The 25,670-nt window shown below is 42.9% G+C and overlaps 1 protein-coding gene across 2 annotated transcripts in view; it reads right to left on the bottom strand.

Annotated features, from left to right (window-relative positions):
- Positions 1–25,670, bottom strand: part of LOC147727140 (fructose-1,6-bisphosphatase isozyme 2) — a 326,433-nt gene that overhangs the window by 164,323 nt on the left and 136,440 nt on the right. The window lies entirely within an intron of this gene.

The raw sequence follows: 25,670 nt of genomic DNA, 5'->3' as shown, positions 1-25,670 counted from the left end.
ATTACTTCTGCTCTTTTGGGCCCTTTTAACGTAATTTTAGATGTACTTGCTTCTTTTGTTTACCCAGAACAATTGCATTTCTTGATTGCTTCTGCTCATGTAAAGCGCTCTGATACCTCCGGGTCTAGCCAGCGCTATATAAAACTTTTCAAATAAATAAATAAAAATAAATTAATCGCACCTCGCTCTGTAATCCACAAGGGCATGGCCTGGTGGAGAGAGCAAACCGTTTGGTCAAGGGTATCTTTCAGATGGCAGGTGTAAACATGGTGGCCATATGCTTACAATAACATTTTGAAATTTAAAAAAAAGCATTGCATATAATTCTGATAGAACAGTATGGCTGCTTCCAAAGAGGCAGGAGTATTTAGAACAGTTATAGAAATCCTCTGTTTTACTGTATTCTCGAGTCAGCGATTACTCAGCAACAATACTGGCAGAATTACCTCTGTAGCTTGGCAGAGTGGATGGTGGAGGCGGAGGTGTTTCTGCTCCTGGAGCATTTGCTAAATTCAAATTAGGATAGATGTGCCGCTATGTGCTTGGACAGTAAATCCACCAGTTTCACAGTGGCTTCTCCATTCCTGCTATCTTTTAAATCAGAGCGCAGGTAGTTTATTGTTTTAAGGATAGATAAACTTATTTTGTCTCAGGTAGTTGATAACAGTTCTGGCAGGTGATTCGCACTTGAGTCTAGCAGTGCCTTAATGAAAGTCAATGTTTTTATTGCAGAGCTGCTTGGTGCACTTTAGCTGTTTACTTCGCTAAAATCTTGCTTCTATTTCTGAATTGTATTCAATTGTCTTTTGTGTTAGTAATTACAGTTGTTGCTGGCAGAGGCTGTTTTTCATTGTTTCCTTGGATGCACTGCAGGTATATATGCAACTGGTGCAAAATGACTTCCCAGAACCTTATGAGGGAAGCAATTGTTGAGAGGTGTTTACCGCTGTGTGGATGTGGGTGTCAGAGTGGGAGCCTTGCTGTCAAAGCAGATTCCTTGATTTGGAGGCCAAGATGGAGACGGGTCCTCAAGGAGTGGCTGTGGCCCGGACCAATTGCTGAATCCTAACCTGTGCTTCTGCAAAAGAGTGCTCTCTGTGAATCTCTCTCCCTCCCCTCTTTGTCTCGAGCCCACTTCATTTCATCTTCTTCTCACACTTCTCTTCGCTGCAGGAATCTTCAGAACTTTTCACGAAACAAGGGTAAATTATGATAAGTTACAGTAATATATGGTACTAATTTATGTCTGCTAGGCTAATTCACAAAATGTTCTCATTGGCACATCAGTCAATGCCAGTGCCTGGAATATTCTAATTAACCTAATATAAAAATGGTTTCAAAACTCCAAGGCCTTCATTCAGTTTAAAATGTGAGCTTATGTGATACATTGTCGCTCACTTATCGTATACGTTCCAGGACACCTCAACATCTCGTTTCACAAAATAATCTAACTACAACTGCAGCCATCACATCCAACCTTGCGACTTGCAACATTCAACAAACTGTGCTTTAAGCAAAGAGGATCGAACCAAACATAAGTATGGGCCCCTGTAAGAATCAGGCATCCAAGCCAGTCAAGGTATTGGTCATTATAGTAGCCATCCTGGAAACCTATCTGTAACCGCTGGTCCAGAGACATTTTGGGATTAGAAAGTGCAGGTAGGTTTCGAAGTTGGCATACCATAACGACTAGTACTTTGAATCGCTTGGATGCATTACTTCTCCATATTCCTATACGGACTGAGACTTACGTTTGTGAGGGGTCGACTTTGCCCAAAGCATGTGAGTCTCCAGACGCAGGGGCTCTTTCATTCAAGTGTTGCACAAAGAGACTAGCATATTAGTAGTAGGGACATTAATCAATAGGATCACCCCTATGAAGTAGAGTAAGAAGATAGAGTCCTGAAGAAATTCAGGGAGACAGTCTGGCTTGAAGCTTGTAGGCCATAGTTAAGGGACCACAAAAGAATTAGGGGCATATTATCAAGCACGGCGTTAACATTATCGCCACTTTGTCGGCAGAAAACTGCAGCTAAAGCGGCGATAATGGGCTTGGAAATACGCCTTAGAGAATGCCCATAGAAGCCCATGTTCAAACCAGAACATGGGCTTCCTTGGGAATTCACAAGGGCATATCATCAAGCCCATTATCGCCACTTTAGTGGCAGTTTTCTGCCGCTAAAGCAGTGATAATGTTAACGCTGTTTCTTTATAATATGCCCCCCAGGATTCAATTGGTCCTCATATTTTTTTGGCCTTGCTATGAATCTCCATGAAATTAACATTTTAATGTAGGAATTCACAGTCAGTGTTAGTATTCACGTTGTTTCTGCTCATTGCATAAGACACTCACCATTGTCAATGTAGAATTACCATGGATCACGGCTAGATAAAAGATCTCCTAAAGAAGAGCTCCCCTTGTTTATGTGGAGCCCACTAGGCACTACATTGCTCGTTATGTGTGAAGCTGAACCCGATGATGAAGCATGCCACCTTGGTGGGAAAGCATTGAAAAACTCCTACTACAGTTCTAGGATAGTGGTTTATTCTGGAATATTGAATGATTATTGATTTGTGGGCCATACACAAGGCCTTAAACTGGATCCTTTCCTGAACAGGTAACCAGTGTAGAGCCCGGATGGCCGTCTTCGCCGAGCTGTGTCTAGGGACTTCCATAAGCATTCGGGCTGCGCAGTTCTGGACTGACTGGAGTATCTTAATGGTCCCTAATGGTGCCCCCAAGTAGACCGCGTTCACATAGTCAAGCCGCGAGAGGATCAAGGACTGAACCAGGATCCGTCTTGCCTCGAACGGAAGAAGGGTCAGGACCTTCCGTAGGATCTTCAGAAGGCCGTACCAGGTAGCGGCGACCTTACGGGCTTGAACTTGAAAACTAAAGGTGGGATCAAGCCACACCCCCAGACTTTTAATTTGCTCCTTCGGGGGAGGGGGCGGACCCAAGCATATGGGCCACCAAGCGTCAAGATTGATGGGGGCCTTATATCCCAGCATCATAATCTCTGTTTTTGAACCGTTAAGTTTCAGAAAAGAGGCGTCCATCCAATCGAGGACCTTGGTGAGACACGGGGAAAGGTTATTGACCCCGGAATCCACAGCATCTGCCCTAGCCAGGGAAATCCACCAACTGCGTATCGTCGGCGTAGGTGACCAGTTGGATGTCAAATATGTGCGTCTGAGGAACAGAGAGTTACAACACAGTAGGCCACAAAGTTACACAAGTGAACTAAATGAAAATAGCAGATCACTGCAGCAGGAGCGGTCAAGAGCACACAAGAGTATCGTCTCTGTGAGGAGACAGAAAAACAGGTATTGATTAGAGGGGTGTGGCGAGTTATAGGGAAGAAACGGTGGGGTTTGTTTGCCAGTGCATAACTTTTAACATAGGGAAGAGTGACGTACCGGTGGCCCAAGGGGCTTTTAAATAAGCCCCGGTGTTTTTTAACATAGAATGGAAAGAAAATGTTTTCAAAAGAGCTAAAAAACAGAAAACAGACTTTTTCTCATTTATAATATTACGGGTATATTCCTGTAGGAGTCGGACATCCTCATGTTGGTATGAGCTGGGACAATTAAGGTGGGAGGGTTACTAGCTGGCGTTTTTAACTGGCAGAACCAGTGTTTTAACTTCCTGACTGGATTCAAAATTTAGGAAAATCACCTAAAGATTACATTTTTGCCTTTTATCGCTACAGACTTAAAATAGCAAATATAAAGCTGAAAGCACTTTATAATGTGTTCCGGTCCTAGTAAATATCCTTCACAACTAATTTTTAACCCTGAATACCATTACTCCTTATTCAAGTGCTATGGATGGTGCACCTACCCCGCATGCCGTTACTCTGCATTTTTTTTACAACGCATGTGCATTTACCACGCATGCCTTTATAACGAATTTCGTTGTAAAGTCATGTATGGAAAATGCACACGCATTGTAAAAAAAAATATAGGCGATCCACGTCTTTGTGAGGAAACAGAAGCTCTTCCGTTTTCTCACAACGACATGCACCGCCCCTCAGAGACAGACAACATGAAGCAGGAACCCTAAGGAGAGAGGACCCACGAGGAGAGAGAGGTAAGGGGGATTGGACCTGGCATGGGGGTTCATTTTTTAGGGTTTGGGGTAGTCTCGGGGGGTTGTGCAGGGTAGTTTTTCAGTGTAGGGACCGGACTGGGGGTCGGGTGTCGTGCTGGGGGTAGTGTTTTAGGGTTTACGATAGTATTTGTGTAGTGTAGGGTAGTGTTTTAGGGTAGTGTCGGGCGTCGTGCAGGGTAGTGTTTGAGTGTAGGGACGGGACTGGGAGTGGGGGGGTCGTGCTGGGGTAGTGTTTTAGGGTTTAGGGTAGTGTTGTGGTTTTTGTGTAGTGTATGGTAGTGTTTTAGGGTTTAGGGTAGTGTCGGGCTCATGCAGGGTAGTGTTTGAGTGTAGGGACCGGACTGGGTGTCGGAAAGTCGTATTAGGGGTAGTGTTTTAGGGTCAGGGTAGTGTTGTGGTGTTTGTGTAGTGCAGAGTAGTGGTTTACTGTAGTGTAGGGGGGGTCGTGCTGGGTAGTGTAAATGTAGGGGGAGGACTGGGTGTCAGGGGAGGCTTGTGCAGGGGTATTATACTATGGTGCAGGGTAGGGCAGGGTACTCTCACTTACCTTTCAAACTTTTACACATTCTTTTGCATTGTAATTGCATGCGTGGTAAAGGCATAGTCATTGTAAAAGTTTGGGTTGTCAAAACTTGTGGAGTCATTGAATTTGCATTGTCAAAAATTTGTGGTAATAGTATGTGGAGTGTTTGTTAGTGGGGTTCTCTGGTCCTGGCTTAATGGGTCCAATGCCTGATAGTTGAAATAAACAAGTAAACGAAGGCAGCAACGCCAAGATAAACATGAATACAGATATAAACTCCTAATTAAGTATCATGCACTGGCCTTTGCAAAATCTTAAAACATAAAGAAATGGTTGGTATTTTTCTTTGGGAACAGTGACAACTCTAGAGGTGGGTGAAGGGGTAATGAAACCAAACCTGACCATACTGTTGGGAAACATTAATTTAGGACCTTTAGATTGTGACCATTGATATATCTTATTTAAACTCTTTCAATATTGAACATGCATTCTTTTTTAAAAGTGCCAGTTATTAACCAGTAACATCTGTATGTATATAAAAAGGCTGTGATTAACAGATGTTACACAGCTCCTTCCTGCTAGCAGTGGCGGCTCCTCCGCAAAGGCAGAGGAACATCGCCCCAATGCTCAAAAGCAAAAATAAAATGATAATAACGTATCGTTATTAACATTTTATTTTTCCTATTGCCGTCAGTGGTGGGTGGGGCTGGCAAGAACAGGGGGAGGCGTGATTTGCACTGCCTAAGTAGGCATGACTGTGTGCCAGCCAAGCATTCATGCGCACTTTGCATGTTCCCCACTAGGCTGCATTACACAGTCTGGTGAGGAACACGCACAGGCTCCCTGTCCCTGTCTGAGAGCCAAACCACGGGCTCTAAGACCAATCACAACGCTGCATTGCAGCGTTGTGATTGCCTCAGGATGGCCTGTGTGCCGGTGTGCTTCCTGCTGCCGGCCGAGACAGGAAGAAGGAAGATGGAAGAGGACAGAGGAACGGCGGCGGCCTGCCGGCCGTTCCAGGTAAGTCCTTTTTTCATTCACCCCACCACCATCCCAGTCTGGTAGCAGCCACTAATGATTGCTAGACTATACCATGTATTGCACCAAAGATCTGAAATCACAAGGACCCTGTGTAGTGGCAGTTATTCATTTGAATTTCTCTTTTGTACACAAAAACAAAATTCAACAAGCATTGGCTTGGATGTGCTGCAATCTGAACTTCCAAAGGAACATAGAAGGCTTTGAATTGACCCAGGCATGGTCTTTTATTTATGGGGTACTGGAAATATCAGCCAGAACGAAAAAAGAGGTCTTGCCTGCATTGGTGTCATGGAGCATGGGCATCACCAAGAGTGCATGAGAAGAAGAACAAAACATGTGAGAGGGCAGTTAGGGCTGAAGCCGAGAGCAAAAATACTCAGGACAAATGTCAGCAAGTGCTTTGTACACCATGCAATGTGTCTTTAACATGAACCATTTATTCACTGGTAACCTGTGGAGGAAGACCAACAGGGGTTTAACAGAAGAGTGCAGACGTACATTAAGTAACAGATGTGGCACCTGCATTTTACACAATCTGCAGGCAATAGATAAGAAATATATGTAAGCCAAGCTAGACTGAGTAACACACAAAAATTACTCACAACCAACCAATTTACAACCAATAGTATTTCTTTAAAAAGGGGCAGTAATTCATGGAACAATCAACTAAATACTGTAATCAAAATGATAAATATTTATATGATGTCAGGTAGAATTAAAAAATGGAACCCCTCATTTTGAGGTTTCGCATCATGTACTGCAAAGAAATATCACAGGTGGCAGCACACCCTATAAATAGGTTCTGCTCCCATTATCCATTAGACGCTATTTGATAATCTGCACACCAGAGGGCTACCATCCTAATAACTAGCAATGCTCCTATAAATGGGCTATTGGAAAACATAAGCCTTTTCACAATCAACTAGGATAAGCCTATAAGCTTTGTCAAATTGTTCACAGTATATAATGAGAGGCATTTTGCATTTGTCGCCACATTTAATAATCCATAAAGCAAACCTGTTGGCTTTAAAGTGAAAATAAATAAACATGACCATGGGGTTGCTGCCTAAAAAGAACCATCAAACATTTTAGGAAATCTAAATGTATACATTGGTATGAACCCTGAATCACACTGTAGAGATATCATTTTCAAGTTCCAGACCAAGAAAAGGGGCATTTGTATTGGTCCCCTTCCTCGTGCATATGTCAGAGTTAAAAATGAGGATGAGGAATCCACTAGTACCCCTAATAAGAAAAGCAAAGAAAACAACATCAAACAGTTACTTTATCTCACGAAACATGAGGTAAACCAAAGATTACATGCCAGCACCCTGATTCGGTATCACCGGGCACAGAGGATTCCGAGAGCCCTAAGAGTACCACTGAAACCTCTTTTATGCAAGAACAACCAAAAATGTGTCGAACGCTGGTACGCTATACTCAACAAATGTTCGCTAGACCTTATTTTGCTCATAATTGAGGAGCTATCAAAAGTTATAGAAGAACTTAACAAGGATATTTCACAAACTAAAAGTGAGCTTCAAGAAATGTTAAATAATGAAGACTGGGAAAAGGTAATCAACGACATCTACCAACAACTTGATAAATACACGGAAGAAATTAATGAACTTAAGGTCCGAAAATTTAAGAGAGACACACTAAATTATAAGTTGGGGGAGGTGTACTCTTGGGCAGAGGTCTACGCAAGAAGACGCCAAAACAAACCTCAAACCAACACCACTGAGACGGAAACGTCGTCTTCAGAAGGAGATAACAGACCACCACAACAGAGAGAGAGAGGTGCACAATCCTGTAACAATGCACAACCTCCTTCCAATGTTCCTTTTTTAGAAGAGGGCCCAACAGACCACGGAGATCCCGGCGGGGTAAAAGAAAGCGGACCATCAACGTCAGCTCTGAAAGCCCCTATACAGAGCAGCAGATCCAACAGCAAGAAGAAGTAAGATAACAACTGGTGATTAACATTTCTACATACCAGCTCAACAAAAGTGAAATCAATGTGTTACAAAAAGGGACATCATATGTTCCAACAGATAACACAGACAAGCTTGAACTGAACATCAGCTTATACAAATTCATGCGTAACTTAAGGCTACGTCATTTTTTTGAGAATGTTATCATTTCCGACACAACTAAAGATCCGGGTCCTCAATTGAAACATCTGAAATCAAAAAGTACTTTTCAAGCACCTATTAGTCACAAATCCTTAGACACTTTCGAATCGTTGGTGTTACATGATATCAACAAAATGGATTTTAGACGCCGTACCAAACTACAGAATTTGTCTAGAAAAGAATTCAACATATTGAAGAAATTATCAGACAATCCTGATATCACGATTCAAAAAGCGGATAAAGGGGAAGCCTTGGTATTGATGGATACTAACTTTTACATTACACAAGTGAACGCTCATGTGTATGATACTGAAACCTATGCCCTTCTGACAAATGATCCCACCAAAGAGTTTCAAACAAATCTTATTGACATGCTACTCCAATCTCCTCTTGAACAAAAATTTCAAGTCTTCCTATTGGAGCTTTTGAATTTCACATTGTACCAAAGCTATTTTAAATGGCAGGAGCACCATTATTTACAACTCACAGGTACTAGTATGGGAAATTGCGCAGCACCTTGCTACTCGAATATCTTCATGATTAACTTCGAAACAAACTTTATTCTAAACTGTGACCACTGGAAGAAACATGCTAGAGCATTTTACAGATACATTGATGACATCTTTGTTCTTTGGCAGGGCCCTAAACACTTATTACTACAACAACTCGAAGACTTGAACAAAATCAATGACCGTATCCAATTCACCTACCACATATATCAAAAGACCATCGCTTATTTGGATGTATTAGTCCAAATTGATCACAATGAAATCAGAACAACCCTATACAAGAAGTCTACTGATCGGAACAATTTGTTGCACTATGGTATTTCCATCAGAACTCTCTCAAAAATAACTTACCAACATCACAATTATACAGAGTGAAAAGGATCGTAGCAGAACCTGAGGAATCTCAAATACAAATACAAAATATGATCCATCGCTTCAAGGAAAGAGGATACCCTCCCAAGATTCTGGAGATTGCAAAAAACAAATGCAATGCAAAGACACGCTCAGAGTTACTTAGAACTACACCTAAAACTTCAGAGAGACGTTCGGTTATTGTATCGACAAATTCCACCAAAAGTCATGCGTACAAACAATTTATCCTGAGATATTGGCTGATCTTATCGAATGAACCAGACTTCAAAGGTATTTTTCAAACTCAACCAAGGTTTGCATATACCCGCAGTAGGAACATTTAAGATTTACTAAAAAAAAGCACACTGACAATGAACCATGAAACCTTCAAGGGCAGTATACCATGCCACAATTGCAACAATTGTCATGCCATCATTAAAGGGACTACGATTAACCATCCTAGACGTGGAACCCCTTTACAACTGAAAGTAACAGCCACCTGTGACTCTATGAATTTAATCTATTTACTCAAGTGCCCATGTGGACTGGTCTATGTGGGAAAAACTACAAGGAAGATTAAAACACGAGTAACTGAACACAAAAGTAATATAAGGACAAGAAATGAGAAATCAGCCATCGCTGCACACTTCAACGATCAGAGACACAACATTTCTCAATTACAGTTTATGGTACTTGAAACGATTATCAACATTGGTAACCAAGATGTGAACAGAAGATTGTTACAAAAAGAGACTCAATGGATATACAGACTCAATTCTTTGAAGCACTACGGGCTCAATGACCGCTTGGAACTCTCATGTTACCTATGAACCTTATAACTAATAGTGACATATTGTGAGAATTTATAACTGGATTATTTCATACCGGTTCAACTGTTCTATTTTTTATAATTTTTATGTTTGTTTTCTCCTCTGATTACACTTCTTCTGAGCTTTTTCAATTCTACTTATTTCTTTGATTCTATCACCTTTCCTTAGACACTGTTGGGCACACTTCTCCACAATGGCTGACACTATTTACATCAGCTCCATCCCGTTACAAGATGGCTGTACCTTTTTTCCTGACTGTTTTTACAGTCTGTCATCACTTTCCATTACACGCTGTCACCACGCTAACCCCCGGTATAACTAACAGGCTAGCCGTACTCCAATTGTTGAATCGTCTTGGAGACACACGGAGATTGTCTACGCTGACAAGCGGTAACATACGCACATGATCCCACTCGGGATATGGGCTAAGCCACTTCTTGTTTTATACGGAATTGTATATTTATGTTTCTTCCTCCCCTATTGCAGTAACGCATGACATGGGCAAGTCACGTCGTGGTATTAGCGGGATTCACGTCGATGTTGGACACATTTTTTGTCCCCAATTGCGGTAAATATGCATTTCGTAACACATGGCAGGCTTTATTTTAGTTCGGATTTTTCACACGCGGTGGTTTCCACTTTTGGCTTGATACTATCATGATCTTCACTATTACTTTTATAAAGGATTGATTGAGTTAACAACGATATTGTGCTGCTTGTTCTAACTGTGATAAGGAATAACAGTTATGCAGTGGACCCTCATAGTGATTTATTGTTTATTACCAGATTCCCCTGATGAAGTGCCTGTTATGGGCACGAAATGCATAGGGAGCATGCCGCCTCAAGTGTTTCTATGGATGTAAAAACATTTTAAAACGTTGCAATGTCTTGGATGTGATATTAGACATCGAGATTCATGATAATGATTCATTAAAACTCAAACTTGATGAACTTCATTGATACATTTTTGAAAAGTTTATGACCAAAAAAGTGTTTCAAAATTTGAAAGATCAGTTGATCCTTCACACTGTGCCCAGAGGGCCGTTCCCTAGATTAAGGTGACGCTTCCATATCTACAGAGTTAAAAATGTCCCACTGGTGTTTGTCAAAGAGTTCACAATGTAAAAAGCCTTCCTTTTTCAATTGACAGAGGGTTCACCAGCCACGGCCCATGCAAGTAAGAAAGGTAGGGCAGGTTGTGGGAAGGAGGAGGGTTTTCAACGGATGGTGACGAGGGAAAATTAAATAAATTATTAATTTTCCCTCCTCGTCGTCTATAGAAATCCCCCCAACTGGCCCCACCGCCCCACTGCTCTTACCTACACGGACCACGGCAGGAGTTCGCAATAAAAAATCTCTTGCTATCAGGGGCGGTTCTCTTACATGGGTGCTGGGGCTCCACTCCCTTTACTTTTAAACCAGAATTTCTTTTGGTGATGTTAGCTTCCCGCTTTTTTTCATTTTCATCTTTAATTGTCTTTTTTCATATTCTACTTGAGTCCACTTAGTCCGAACACCATGAGCTCTTGGTGTTTTCTCTCTTCTGTTTTATTATCTTTTCTTGTTTCAATTGGTTTTCTTTTCTGGAACATCTGCTTCTGACATGCATGTGCACCTGCACCCAATCTGTCAGCCTGGTGGAGGTCACTGACAGGTTGTAGGTCTAAGTAACTTTCATATCGTAGCACCTACAGAATAAACCGTTTACGTGCCAAAACTGTTCATATGTAAAATTACCTCTTTGTGTAGGGCAGTCCCTTTACATGTACATATGAGTACATTGTTTGTGTATTTACCCACAGATTTCCCCCCTCCACTCACCTGAAAGTAGGCAATAAAAGTGGTCCAGTTGAAGGTTAAGGCTAATCATTTCCACCGAAACGTACATTGACCAGACTGCTGCTTGTTTCCGGTCCAGGGAAGACATGACTTGGCAGTTCGGGCTGGACTGTTCCCATGAGGCACAGGGTCAGACTGATTTGCATATAGCCATGTCTGAACTGGGGTGGCAGAGTGGGCTAAAGAACGGTGATGGATTAAACCCAGATCTTTGACTGGGTGTGAGTGTTTGATTGATTTAGATACTCCATCCATCACCACCCCCATTTTGTACCGCTTTGGCCGCCATAAGTGTGGCAGGGTATGCTCAGACGTGAGTCCCTTGCTCACTTTGCCACTGCATTCAAGCAGGCCGGGCTGAAGACGGCTGGAATGCCAGAAACCAGTCCTCGGAAGCTTGTTTCCGGTCCAGAGTAGACATGGCTTGGCAGTTCGGGCTGGACTGTTCCCATGAGGCACAGGGTCAGACTGATTAGCATATAGCCATGTCTGAACTGGGGTGGCAGAGTGGGCTAAAGAACGGTGATGGATTAAACCCAGATCTTTTGACTGGGTGTGAGTGTTTGATTGATTCAGATGCTCTGTCCATCACCACCCACTTTTGTACCGCTTTTGGCCGCCATAAGTGTGGCAGGGTATTCTCAGACATGAGTCCCTTGCTCACTTTGCCACTGGATTCAAGCAAGCCGGGCTGGAGACGGCTGGAATGCCAGAAACCGGTCCTCGGAAGCTTGTTTCCGGTCCAGGGAAGACGTGGCTTGGCAGTTCGGGCTGGACTGTTCCCATGAGGCACAGGGTCAGACTGATTTGCATATAGCCATGTCTGAACTGGGGTGGTAGAGTGGGCTAAAGAACAGTGATGGATTAAACCCAGATCTTTTGACTGGGTGTGAGTGTTTGATTGATTCAGATGCTCCGTCCATCACCACATCCTTTTGTACCGAGAACCCCAAAAGGACAACACCAGAACAGATCTAATTTGTGATTTGCTCAGTCCGTTATCTCTGTCATTGGTGTAAATAATATTTGTTGTACATGTCAACTGTATTAGACAACAAAATTAACTGCTCATCATGATATTGTATACACTTTTATAAATAGATATGTTATTTTTATTAAAAAGAAAAAAGAAAAAGATGAACCAAAATCAATATACTTTTGCACATTTGAGTATGGCAAGACTGGTTTTGTGGGACAGCCCGATTTGAGCCTTGTGTTGGCCACTAGATAAATAGATACAGGTAGGACAGGAGTATTGTTTCATGTAATTGATTATGTGTAATTTGCCATTAGCTTCAGTAGTTGCTTGAGTGCTTTTCAAATTTCTGGACCAAGAGCCGAAAAGGCTCTTTCAACCTTTCTTTTACGCTTTTCAATGTGAAAATGAGAACACATTTTTTTCCTTGGCTGCACAGCTCCCATCTATGCATGTAATGGAATAATACGATTGGCTGGGTAAGCCAGAGCCGATTGGTTCTCATATTTATTCATCCAGCAGGATAATTTAAAGGCGATCCTCCTCCTGATTGAAGCCAGTTCAACGACCTTCTGGCTATGGACACATATTCCCTGTAGCAGTGCAATGATTATCTTGACTTCCGCCTTCTGTTCCCTCTGAAGGCACTTGATTAGATAGGCAGGCATTCTGCATAGCACTGATTACAATAGTACAGTCTGGAGTTAATAAGTACTCCCACTGACAGGGATTTATACTCCATGGAAGGACGAGGTATCATAGATCTGAGTTTGGTCATCTGGAAAAACATTCCTACCACTGTCTGCATCTATTAGTGGTCTTGATACTTTGATCAAAGTTTGATGGAGAATGAAGTGAAACCCAATTGGCTCTGTCTCAAACAAAATTACCTTTTTTGATACCATGGATTTGGCAGTAGTAAGTGTTCATCCATTACTGAGGGTCTCAGGGAGATTTGTAGATGCTCGATTGGAGTGAACTATTCCAGAATCATAGGTGAAGCTAGGTTTCATTGACATATGACTGCACCAGCACATACGTGTGATAAAAAACATTTTAAACAGAAGGGCTACATGTTAAAATGGGCTTTGAAGAGGGTAAATCATTGTGGAACCTGCAAATTGTGTAGTCCTCTTGGGAGAGGAGGAAGCCAAGGGAAAAATTGACGCTTTTGGGATAGAAAGGAAATTAACCAGTTAATCCTCATATGATCACCATTAACAACCGTGGATAACCTATTAAGCAGGATTTAGTGGTCCACGGTGTGAGACGCAATGATAGACTAAGCATGTCATGCCATGATAGGTTAAACCTGATGAGCAGAGATCAGTATCTATCATTATCATTTCTAAGGGCATCGTCTCAGAAGGCCAACAGACCATATTTGGTCCAATGATTAGGCAACAAAACAGGTTGAAGCAGCAACAAAAAAGTGTGTTTGCCCAAATGGGCTTGAATCTGTTTAGCTATAATGTTTTTTTAAGTCTGAAGAATTAAGGTTGGGGGAATCAGGCATTCAGGAATACCACTCTCAGTGGTAGTCCAGTTGATAATCTGGCACATTAGCGATGCAAAAGAGGTGCATGCTCCTAACGGAGCTAAGTTACAGCCCTACCGATAATAGACTTAGAAGGTTTAAGGTTCCAAAAAATGGGCTCCGCATATTATGGAAATATAGGGTAGAGAATAAAAGATGTGCAGGGTTCATTTGAATCTCACCAGCCAAGCGTGGGGGATTATATTCATAGCAAAGCTGCAGGATGTGGGTTACTCCATCATAAAAACGTTGAGCGTTTGTAATTGAAGTAAGTAGTTCAAATTGATACTTTACTTGGATTTTTGGCTTTCCTAAAATCATCTGCTCGATAATAATTATTGGCTTCCTTGATATAAGTTACATAAGTTTTAATGTGATTTCGGTAAAGTAATTTATCCTTTTGCATTTATGTTTCTGACAACTTGTCTCAGCTGTCCTTTTGGTTTATTTCATGATTTGAGTTTAATTTCAAAACATGGAGCATAGTGAGACTGTACCCTAAATTTTAGTGGTTTGCAGGAGGGTGACAGATAATTGTGTATGGTAGAGGTAACCAACTAAAACATAGAGTTGCAGGAGCCGTTTCTGTGCTACTAAAATGGCATTAAACCTGAAGAGGTCCTGTGAGAGATTATATAGAGCAATGTTAAGTGTATGTTTAGTTATCACATTTTTTAGAGGAGCAGGGGATATCGGTCTATAGAAAGGTGTTAATCTAAATATGGTCAGAGTAGGGAATAGGAGTGATGTTAGTAATCGTCAGGTATGAATTCCCACCAAATAAATACCATTAACAGTGTGCCATTTGAAGTGGGTGGGATCTAGAACAAATTGAGTAAATCACAATCTGCCAACGAGGATAAAAAGAAGGGGACCATGCAATCAGAATGGGAGTCTACGTGCAAACTGACAAGAGAGCTGCAACAGAAAAGACTTAACAATGAGGTCATAAACACAATCTATCAGGTTGTGTAATGTGTTTGTGACAGACAACCAAAGTGGTAGAGTGTTGAGAAGTAACAGATAAGTTGAGAACGAGATGTCCACAACCAAGAAGGGTGTCAAAACTGTGTGGCTACAAAATGGCAAAGAGCTCAGTTGCTTAAATACCCAAAGTCATGTGTTAAAAGTATTGCAGAGGTCCAAGCTGCTTCTTAGCACAACCGGCTAAGATACTGAATTTGCTTCCTTCTAGAATATTTCACAAACACCTTAAATCCCAGAGAGCATTAAAGACCTGGTTCTTGACACTTATATTATTTGTATGACGCAGACCTCTTCTAAACAAAATGGTAAGTATCTACTGGCAGACTCATCCATGACACATCATGCTTATGCGTAGCTACCGGTTGCCTAACCATGTTTACAGCAAGTCTCTGAAAGACCTACACCTCAACAAACACCTCCCATGTAGACCTAACTACAATCAACAACCTTCATTCAATAAGGCATGCTAAAGAGACCGAAATAGAACTCAATGTGAGACAAAGCGATTTGCTACCTCTTCGGGGTTATAAAGGGTGATATGCATATTTGATTCTCTCCATAAAATACACAAGAGTGTTTGTGCTCCGTCAAGCAGACATGTTACAGTGAGTATTTTTCCTCTTATTCGGATCATATCACATTTTATTCATAGTGTTAAATTGAAATCCAGAAGACACTTTCTACATATTTAAAATATTCTACATGAACAGGGTTGAGAATATATGGAGCGGCTCCTCAAGAGACAATTGCCTTAAGGTCCTAAGTGTTGCTATTATAAAATATTATTCAGCTTGCACATGCTGGTTATTTGTTGATCACATGATGGTTGAAAGGATGATTTCTTGACTCTTAAATAGGGAAGCTGCCTCTGACGTTATACAACATGAGGCAGATGACAGAAGAACATTACAACATGCCCAGTTAGCTGTAAACAACGTTTTTTCAAAGCTACCTCCTGACATTGCAGTCTTGTAAGTCTATCTTAATAAGGAAATAATTCCCGGGTGACCAGCAGGTGACCATGGGATGACAAAGGGGGGAACCCATGATCGGATGAGAAGCAGAATGATCGTAAACCTTCTCACAAAGAGGAACTGGCAACCTTACTTTAGAGAATGAGTAGAGGGATTGATCCACAGATTTTATTGAATCATATCAAACTACCAACGATCATGTATTTAATAGAATGTATGAGGTGTGTGTGTCTTTAGACACTGGGCAGATGATACCTCCCAGACCAACGAAAGAAGCCCTGAAGGGCTTTGTTCTAAACCCCGCCCACTTTAAAGGACACACTGTTGATGATATTTCTTTTTTGTGGGATTTCAAACCTGACGATTACTAACACCACTCCTATTTTCTACTCTGACCCTGTTTCGATTTGTTTCCGGCTACACATTGCTATGGACCAATAGATATCCACTGCACCTCTCAAACATGTGGAAATTAAATACACACTTAATATTGCTGTATATAATCTCTCACAGGACCTCTCCAGAGGTCATGCAATTTTAGGAGCACAGAAATGGCTCCTGGAACTCTTTGTTTTAGTTGGTTACCCCCAGTGCTTTAAATGATAAATTTAAAAAGATAAGTGCAGGTACTCATTAAAATGAGTTAGAGGTGTGGCAAATGGGCGGGGCTAGGGGTGGGGCTAAGGGCAAGATATGATGATACATATAAGTGCTACTGGGCATCACCTTCAAACACCAGCTCAAAGTAAGCACTGCCAGTGCTTAATTTGTGCCTTTGGTTTCCAGTGCTCAGCACCGGCACTTATTTTCCAGGGCAGGCACTATGGCTGTCTTTTATGCAGGCAGCTGTGGTGCAGATCATTTTTAAAAGAGGAATGCACGCAGCAGGTTTGCTGTATTTTCCTAAATCATCTTCCGAGCTTCTTTCACTGTTACCCTTTTCGTCATAAGGCCTGCACCCTGCCCAAGCCTCTAATTGGGGATAATTATTGCTAGGGGCTGGCTCCTGGCTCAGCTGGGGCGGGGCAAGCATGAAAACAGCAAGCCCAGGACGATAAAGGAATATGACAAACACACGAAAATGTGTACATTACGCTAGCCTGTGTGCTTAGCGCTTAGCAATAAAATATTGCACAGAGGCCTAGTGCTGTGTCTCCCCATCTAAGCTGGTAGTAGGGCAGAGCCCACAGTTCTTCTTACCCCTCAGCCACTGCCTGTGTCATGAATGCTACAGAAATACACGTAGTGGGTGAGGGTAAGTAGGCAAATAAAGATCACAGTGCCTTCTTTTTTCAATTACGAATAGTGCCTTAACTTTGGATCTCTTGTTTCCTTCGCCATCACCCTTTCCCCCCTCTTTAATCAAAAAATGAAGCTTACCTTAGCACCCATCTGGGGAAGAATCATAAACAGCTCCTTACAAAGCGGAGTGGTCCCCGATTGTCTAAAAATGGGGCAAGTCACTCCTCTACTGAAAAAACCTGGTCTTGACTCAAGTGACTTGAACAATTTTAGACCGATATCCAACCTCCCTTTGCTTTCAAAAACACTTGAACGCTGCGTACTCCTGCAACTGACGCAACATCTGGACCACATCAACCTCCTGGACCCCCTCCAATCCGGCTTTAGACAAGGCCGCAGCACAGAAACCGCGATGCTGAACATCATAGACGACATTCATGGTTCTCTTGACGCCGACAAGTGCTGCCTCCTCATACTCCTTGATCTCTCCGCAGCGTTCGACACGGTGGACCACAAGCTCCTCATCATGACCCTGCAAGAAAGAGCCGGCCTCGGCGATGTAGTTCTCAAGTGGTTCTCCTCCTTCCTACATAACCGTACGCAAACAATAAAAATGAAGAACTTTACCTCCGAAACCCAGCAGGTCACCAAGGGTGTCCCGCAAGGATCAGTGCTCTCTCCTCAGCTCTTTAACATCTACATGGAACCGCTCGCCAAATTACTCAGGAACGCCAACATCCACTTCCACCTCTACGCGGATGACACGCAGATTTACCTGGAAACCTCTTCTCTTAAAGACATCCACAGACTTAACGATGTCCTAAATGAAGTTCAAGACTGGCTGACAAAGAATCACCTGAAACTCAACCCCGACAAGACAGAAACACTCCTCATCTCAAACAAAGAAGACAACCCTCAAGTCACCGAGTGGCTAAATTCGATCGATGCTCTCAAAGGCAACCTCACGCTAGCCGACTCCGTTAGATCCCTGGGCTTCACCCTAGACCCCAAACTAACCCTGACAAACCACATTAAGAACTCGGCGAAAAGCGCATTTCTCAACCTCAGACTTCTGAACAAAATCAAACCTTACATTCCCAACAAGGACCTCAAACTAGCCACGCAATCTCTAGTTCTATCAAGACTGGACTATGGGAACTCAATCCTAACAGGCATCCCCAAATCGCACCTGGCCCCTCTAAAAACAACACTTCATGCGGCAGCGAGAATGATCACAGGCTGCAAAAAATCTGACCACATCTCCCCGGCACTCAAAGACCTCGAATGGCTCCCTGTGGAAATGCGGAGCACCTTCAGAACGGCCTGCCTCACCCACAAGGCCCTCCACACCGGCAAACCGGAATATTTGGCAAACAAGCTCAAAAAAGCAGGCCAAGCCAGAAGCTTGAGAAGCTCCAACTCCCTGCTGCTCATCCTACCAAAAACCAGAAAGAAGAGAACTGCGGACTGCTCGTTCTCAGGAAATGCTCCCAAAATTTGGAACGCCATCCCCCCGCACATCAGAACTATACCGTCCTATCCAGAATTCAAGAGCCAACTCAAATCCTTGTGCCTGATCCGTTCCCTTGGTTGCGGGTAACCTGGATCAGCAAGCGTCCCCTGAACCCATGCAGTAACATTGAATCCTGCTACCAAGAAGTCCTGCTGTCCGAACTTTTCCGCATTCCTAATTGTCGCTCGCTGATCGCTTTATTGGATTTGTGTCATGTTGTTCTCTTTTCATTCCCTCTATTGTAAAGCGCTCTGCTACCTTCGGGTCTTGTTAGCGCTATAGAAAACTTCTGAATAAAAATAATAAATAAATCTTGTGCAGTGGTGACCTGCCATTGCATATATCTAATTCCTGGGACAGCCTTGTAGGCACTTTTTTGCCGTAGCTGGGCTGGATGGGACCGCTGGGATGCACTTCACTGTGAATCTGCCAGTAAATGCTTGTTTCTGCCTCCTCCTGTACCGGGCCTTGTTGGACATGCTCGGCTACACAGAAATAGAAGACTTTCAATAACTAATTATTGTCAATTTAGGTCCGGTAACAAATACGTGCGTGGTTTTTTTACATTTAAAAATCAAGACAGGCCCAGAGAGCCAACGTCTAGGCCCACACTACCAACACAAATCCTAAGGGCTAACTTTACACCCATGGAGCCAGTACCAAGGTCAGTCATGTTGTCATGCAATGGCAGTGATTAGGGTAGGAGGGGCACACAAAGGAAAGCAGCCTCTGTGCTGAACAAAAAGATGAGCTTCGGGGAAGGTAGAGTATTGTGTGGCGCTGCCGCTCACTTTGGTAGGGCCAGTGCATTTCCATAAATGGGACAGGATTACTGACTGGCAGTAACATACAATAATGGTGTTATCACCTAAGAATTTTAGAACAAAAACTACCCACATCTAGCTCCCCTTAAAGGTCAAAATAAGGGAACAACAATCTAGATTACTGATCCTGTCATAACTTCATCAAACAAGATGGGTAGTAACATAACATATATATTTTATTCATTTTATTAATGCTAACAACATTTAAAACAGTATTACTGAATAGCCAATTACGTGTCTCATTGCTATTTCACAGACAATTTAGACAGGCTAAAAAAAATTGGGAAAAGGAGAGAGCAACATACATATTACCTAGCCTTAATTTGTAGAGGAGCTAGCCACCTTCCCCCATTTTGACAGTAGGAAACCTGAAACAGGTTTCACTTCTGTCAACACTATCATCCCCTATTTGTAGCAACTGGCCGTAAACAAAGTTATAGGAGGCACATAACACTTTTGAGGAGGTAAAGAATATGAATACCCAACCCCTAATCCTTTTTGCAAATGTACAAATGTAACATGAGGGCAAATGAATTCAAATTAAATCCCATTAGCTCAGCCCTAGTAAGCACCAAACTAAAAGCATTAGTGCTGTATATATGGCGAAGCTCACATATACAATGGTATTGTGGTATATTCATATGAGTGCATAAAACTTGCTTTTGCAACAAAAAAATAAGCACAACTCCTCTTTCTTTCCCTACGCTACCATCTTGTCTTTCAAAAAGGTTCAGCTGTCAAAATGTCAAAGCAAACTTAACTCAGGTAGCCATGCTATGCTTCTAAATATAGAACTGACATTTAACTCCTCCCAGCTGACCTATTCTGTGTGCAAATTTTCCATGCAGCTTTCCCTATTCAAAGTCACCCTGAAAACAGAAAGCTGACCCATTACCCTGTTTGTCAGTTTAATAACTTCTTCAGTTTATTTATGCAGATTTTCAATTGTAAGCAGTGTGTAATATACTTGTCTAACAATATAGAAGTCAGCTATTTGTATTATACCTAAATGTATGCATTTACTGAAGCCTAAGGCACTTTAAAAGCTGCTTTTAATTTTGCCCAATTTCGACTTTGATATGTGGGGCACTTAAAAAAATGAATATCCTATCATTTGTTTGTATAATAGTCATCCTTAAAATGTTCTCTAGATAGCTCAGGAGTGAGAAATCAAAAATAATCATATATACCGTTATAAAAATGTGTTTTTTACGCCTGTGCAGAGTGAAATTCCATATGCAAATATCTTCATTATGCGGTACAACACAACTTACATTTAATTTTAACGCTAGGAGGTCACAGTATGAGTATTAAGCTTTATAAATATAAAAAAACGAATTTAAAAACACTTATTTTTTTGCGAATTTTTCATGATTAACAAAAAAATATAAAAAAACAATCATTTTTGATAATTCCACATGAAAAGCAAGCTGCGTCCCTTGCCTATCATATTTAGCCGCATTTATTCACAAGCCTAAGCACAGAAGCCAAACTTGAAAATTGAAAAGTTTTGCGCCACTTTTTTAAAAGGACAGTAATTATTTAACATCAGAACCACGAATATGCTTATAAAAAAAGGCTTTAAGAAAGGAAATCCTTACGTTAAACGTTTTCCTGTTATCCAAAATAATGAACCTGATTTTTGTAACTTTTTAAAACATCAGTCTGAAATGCAGGATTTTACCCCGTGTTTAACTGACAAAATCCTGGCTGAATCAACATTCCTGTCTTTCCGTGGCCTACAATCAAAACAAGAAGGTGCTGCTAAGCGGCAGTTAAAACACAGCTGGTGGAAAGCTTTTTTCTGTGTTGAAATGTAAGCACGGTGACTGTCTATTTAAAACTGAGGTTTTTCAATGCATGTATAATATGTGTTTAGTTCAGCAAACATTTACGCAGATGAAGTGTTTGCCTGTTAATATCTAATACAATGTATCTAAGAAAAATGCTATAAGTTTATTTATTGCAAAACACACAATTTCGTTTTTGAGGTCTATTTTATTCCTATTGAATGTGAATTCAAATTTTATCTTTTAAGCATTGGCAGTTTGTACATGTGCATAATTGCTTACTCTATCAATTAAATAGTAACATATAATTATTTAGCATATCATATGGTTCATTTCTGGATTTTTATTTAATTTATATTTAATATTAATTAAATTACATTTTGCATAACAGACTGATGACAGCAAAATAAAACACAAACACACACATTGAGCTCATTCCAGACATATACAGAAGGGGTCACACACTTAGGACACATAATACAGTGCACTTAAGGCTAGCAATCCTTAAACAAAGAGCGCAATCGCTATTTACTCACAGAAGTTGCAATGTAAAACCAGGAACCACATAGACATTTAAACACACATTTAACCCACAGATCAACACTTAAGACAGAAAGAAAGGACAGCCCAAAGACTGTACTTAAATCAAACCATTTGTAAATACTAACTGTAAGTCATATTTACAAGAGCTTCTCAATAGTGTTCCAAAAGACTGCAAAAACAGCCCAACAGACTGTTTTATTTCCAAGAAGCCAAAATACACTCAATTCACTAGCTTTGTCTTTACAGAACACCAAAAAATCGCTCTGCATATCTCCTTTTATAAACTTGCGCAGAAAAAGGATCCATTTTTGTATTCTGTCCATATTTGAATTCCATGGGGATTCAGAATCCCCAAGGGAGAAATATGTTTTTATACCTAAACCTATCTAGCTATTCCCTCAAGGGAGTCGGCTAATTTAATTCACATCTCACTATGGTACCTCCAAAAAGCAACACATTCTTCGATGTGTGCTTGAAACAGGCATGCCAAAAATATTGCAAAATATGCAAATATTATAATCAAAGTAGTGCTTAAGGTACTCTTCGTACGTTGCGCCGTTCAAACACAGTCAAAGAGAGAAAAATCTCCTCATTACCTGCCTACATCAATTGCAATTTACATATCACATACATACAAATCAAAAGTTGGCCAACGCAATTCTAAGCCACAGTAAGTGTTACCAAACTATACCAATCAAAGGCATTAAAACCAACAGCAAGTGCCGCAGAACGACTCTTACCAAACAAACGGTTGTCCAAATTCTAACTGGCAAGTTCTGAATGACTTAACGGTCTTTTTTAGAATACTCACGCCAAAAAGGTTCTCAGTCAGGAGTGACATCATGTGGAGGATCAAAATCAGGAAGTTCAGATATATACTGGGCTGCAGAGACAGAGAATCCCCAGAATCTCCATGCACAGAGTACCTCCTTAGTAGAGTCCTGTCCTGTCCTCTACAGTAGATTTCTGTCTCCTGACAAGATCACTCCCTCAGATAGCCACTTCTCTGATGAGGTCAACGTTGGAGCGCCATTTGAAGAAATCAAGAAACCTTTCTTGGGGTCCCTTTAAACCAACAAAGAAGAAATTGGCACAGAAGCTGAAATATAAAAGTTACATCTTTATTAACCTCAAATGAGTCAGACTACGTCACACAGAAGCCTTAGCAACTGAATGAGGCAGTCTAAGGAGTACAGAAAACTGGGGCTTTATATATGTTTAGGGTTCCATAGCCAGTGTAAGACCAAGGGGCAGTCCTGGCTCATGTAAGCATGCAAAATGATAATATGGACATGCAAGATCTGCTTGCTCAGCAAAGTGGGAGGAGCTAACAGTGGCTGTTTTTGGCAAACACATCCTGACATTTACATACTAGGAACAGTTGCAAGGACAGGTACAAGCTCAACTGAGCATGTGCGAAGGTGGAAGATGCTGAATATAGTTAGTTTCTAGGCAGATTACAAGAGCAGTCAACACTGAGGGAGGACAGAGCACATGGTGAGCAGGTGGCAGCACATGGCAAACTAAGATGGATGAGAGTAGGATCTGTGTATCCTAGTGATATAAAATGAAAAGAAATGCAGTCTTCCGCGGTAAATATGTTTATTTGCCCCGGGGGGGCAAATCCCGGGGCATTATTGAAAAAATAGTCAGGGGGGATCCCAATCCCCTCCACAATGCACTGGGGTTAAAATGTTAACTGAGGGGGCTCTGAGGCCCCCCAGCCCCGGGGACCGCCACCCCCCGGGGCTCGATTTTAATGTATGTGGGGGGCTCACAGGTCCCCCCCGCAGCCCCGGGTACCGCCACCCCGGGGCTTCAAACAAGTGGGTGGGGGTGCTCTCAGGCCCCCCCAGTCCCGGGGAATGCCACCCCAGGGCTATTTTGAAATGGGTGGGGGGCTCTCAGCCCCCCTAGCCCGGGGGACCGCCACCCCCTGGGGCAAGAATGTAATGTTTGCCGGGGGCCTACGGGCCCCGGGGACCGCCACCCCCGGGGCTTCAAACAAATGGGTGGGGGGCTCTCAGGCCTCCCCAGCCCCTGGGACCGCCACCCCCCCGGGGCTTCAGAACATTCGGTGGGGGGCTCTGAGGCCCCCCCAGTCCCAGGGACTGCCAGCCCCCGGGGCTTCCCAAAAATGTGGGCGCCCCTCCTGGAGACCTCGATGGCCCTGGGGAAAGCCACCCCCCAGGGCCGGCTCCTGCAGTGACCTGGGGTGCCCACCCCCGGGACACTGCTGTTTGCAATGGCAGGGCGGGAGCCTTGTGGCTCCCACCCTATCATTGCAAACTGTTTTCCTCTCTTCCGAATAGGAAAGCAGATTGCTTTTCCATATGACGAGCAGCATGTTACCTGCTCCCCATATGGAAAAGCAATGCCGGCTCCCGCAGGATGCGGGGAGCCGGCTGGGATCGTGGGGGGATTGGGGACCACCCCACAGTCCCCAACGGAGTGGGCCAGCCCTGGAGGATGGGGTCCCCGGGGCTATTAGTGGCCCGTGAGGGGGGCCACGCGGCCCCTCCCCAAAATTCTTTTTTTTTTAAATAAAATTTTTAAAAAGGGCCGGCCCCGGGGGATGGGGTCCCCAGGGCCAAAAGTGGCCACAGGAGGGGGGCAAGGCAGCCCCCCTCCTAATACATATATATTTTTTAAAAGGCCCATGCCCCGGGGGATGGGGTCCCCGGGGCAGACTATGACCGCAGGAGGGCGGCCACAGGCCCCCCTTCAAAAAAGTTTAATTAAAAAGAAAAAGAATTGGGGCAGGCCATGGAGGATGGGGTCCCCAGGGCCAAAAAAATTGAAAAAGAAGGGGGCTACACAGCCCCCCTTCTCCCCCATACAATATTTTTTTTAAAGGGATCTCGGCCGGAGGCCACGACCCCTTATTGCACCACTCTGCAAACGCGCCCCCTGGCGCGTTTGCTGAGGGGGAACAAATTCCCCTTGAATACTGGGGGTCCCTGCGGGCCAACTAGCCCACCAGGTACCTCCAGTATGAGCCAGGGGGCTGCGTTGCAGAAAGGTGTTCTGAGGCCACGCCCCTTTTTACACCTCTCTGTGGCGCTTACTGAAGGTAGCTGGTGGGCTAGTTGCACCCCAGGGACCCTCAAGATTCAAGGGAAGTTAATCCCCCAACTTAAAAAGCGCCACGGGGCGCGTTTGCACAGTGGTGAAGGGAGGGGGCGGGCCTGAGTTCACATGTGTGCAAACACGTCCTGTGGCGCGGTTTAAGTTGGGGAATTATTTTGTTGTTAATACTGAGGGTCCCTGGTGGCCAACTAGCCCACCAGGTACCTCCAGTAAGCACCACGGAGCTGTGTTGCAGAGTGTTGTAAAAAGAGGCGTGGCCTCAGAAAACCTCTCTGCAACGCAGCCCCCTGGTGCATACTAGAGGTACCTGGTGGGCTAGTTGGCCCCCAGGGGACCTCAGGATTCAAGGGCACTTAATTCTGCAACTTAAAACGCGCCACAGGGCGAGTTTGCACACATGTCACCTCAGGCCCCACCCCCTTCCTTCACCATTGTACAAATATTCCTGTAAAATCATCCGAACTACGGATTCCGATTTACTCACCTGTTATCAGGAGAGAACCCAGTGCGGCATCTCTAAGCCCAGCACTGACCCTGAAAAGTAATTCTAAGCGTACTCACAGTAACTTGTATTTCCTTCCATAGGAATCCATTGTGTGGTTTTCAGCAGAAAAGTTTCTAAGTGTTGATTTTTGAAACGTACAAATAATCCTGTAAAATCAGCTGAACTACGAACTCCGATTTACTCACCAGTTATCAGGAGGGAACCCAGTGCTGCATCTTTTAGCCAAGCACTGACCCTGAAAATTATTCTAAGCGTACGTACCAGTAACTTGTATTTCCTTCCATAGGAATCCATTGTGTGGTTTTCAGCAGAAAAGTTTCTAAGTGTTGATTTTTGAAACATACAAA

Source organism: Lissotriton vulgaris, chromosome 3_1 (assembly GCF_964263255.1).
Source record: "Lissotriton vulgaris chromosome 3_1, aLisVul1.2, whole genome shotgun sequence".
NCBI classification, from domain to species: Eukaryota; Metazoa; Chordata; class Amphibia; order Caudata; family Salamandridae; genus Lissotriton; species Lissotriton vulgaris.
Note: the sequence above shows the minus strand (reverse complement) of the source record. Positions and strands in the feature narration are given on the sequence as shown.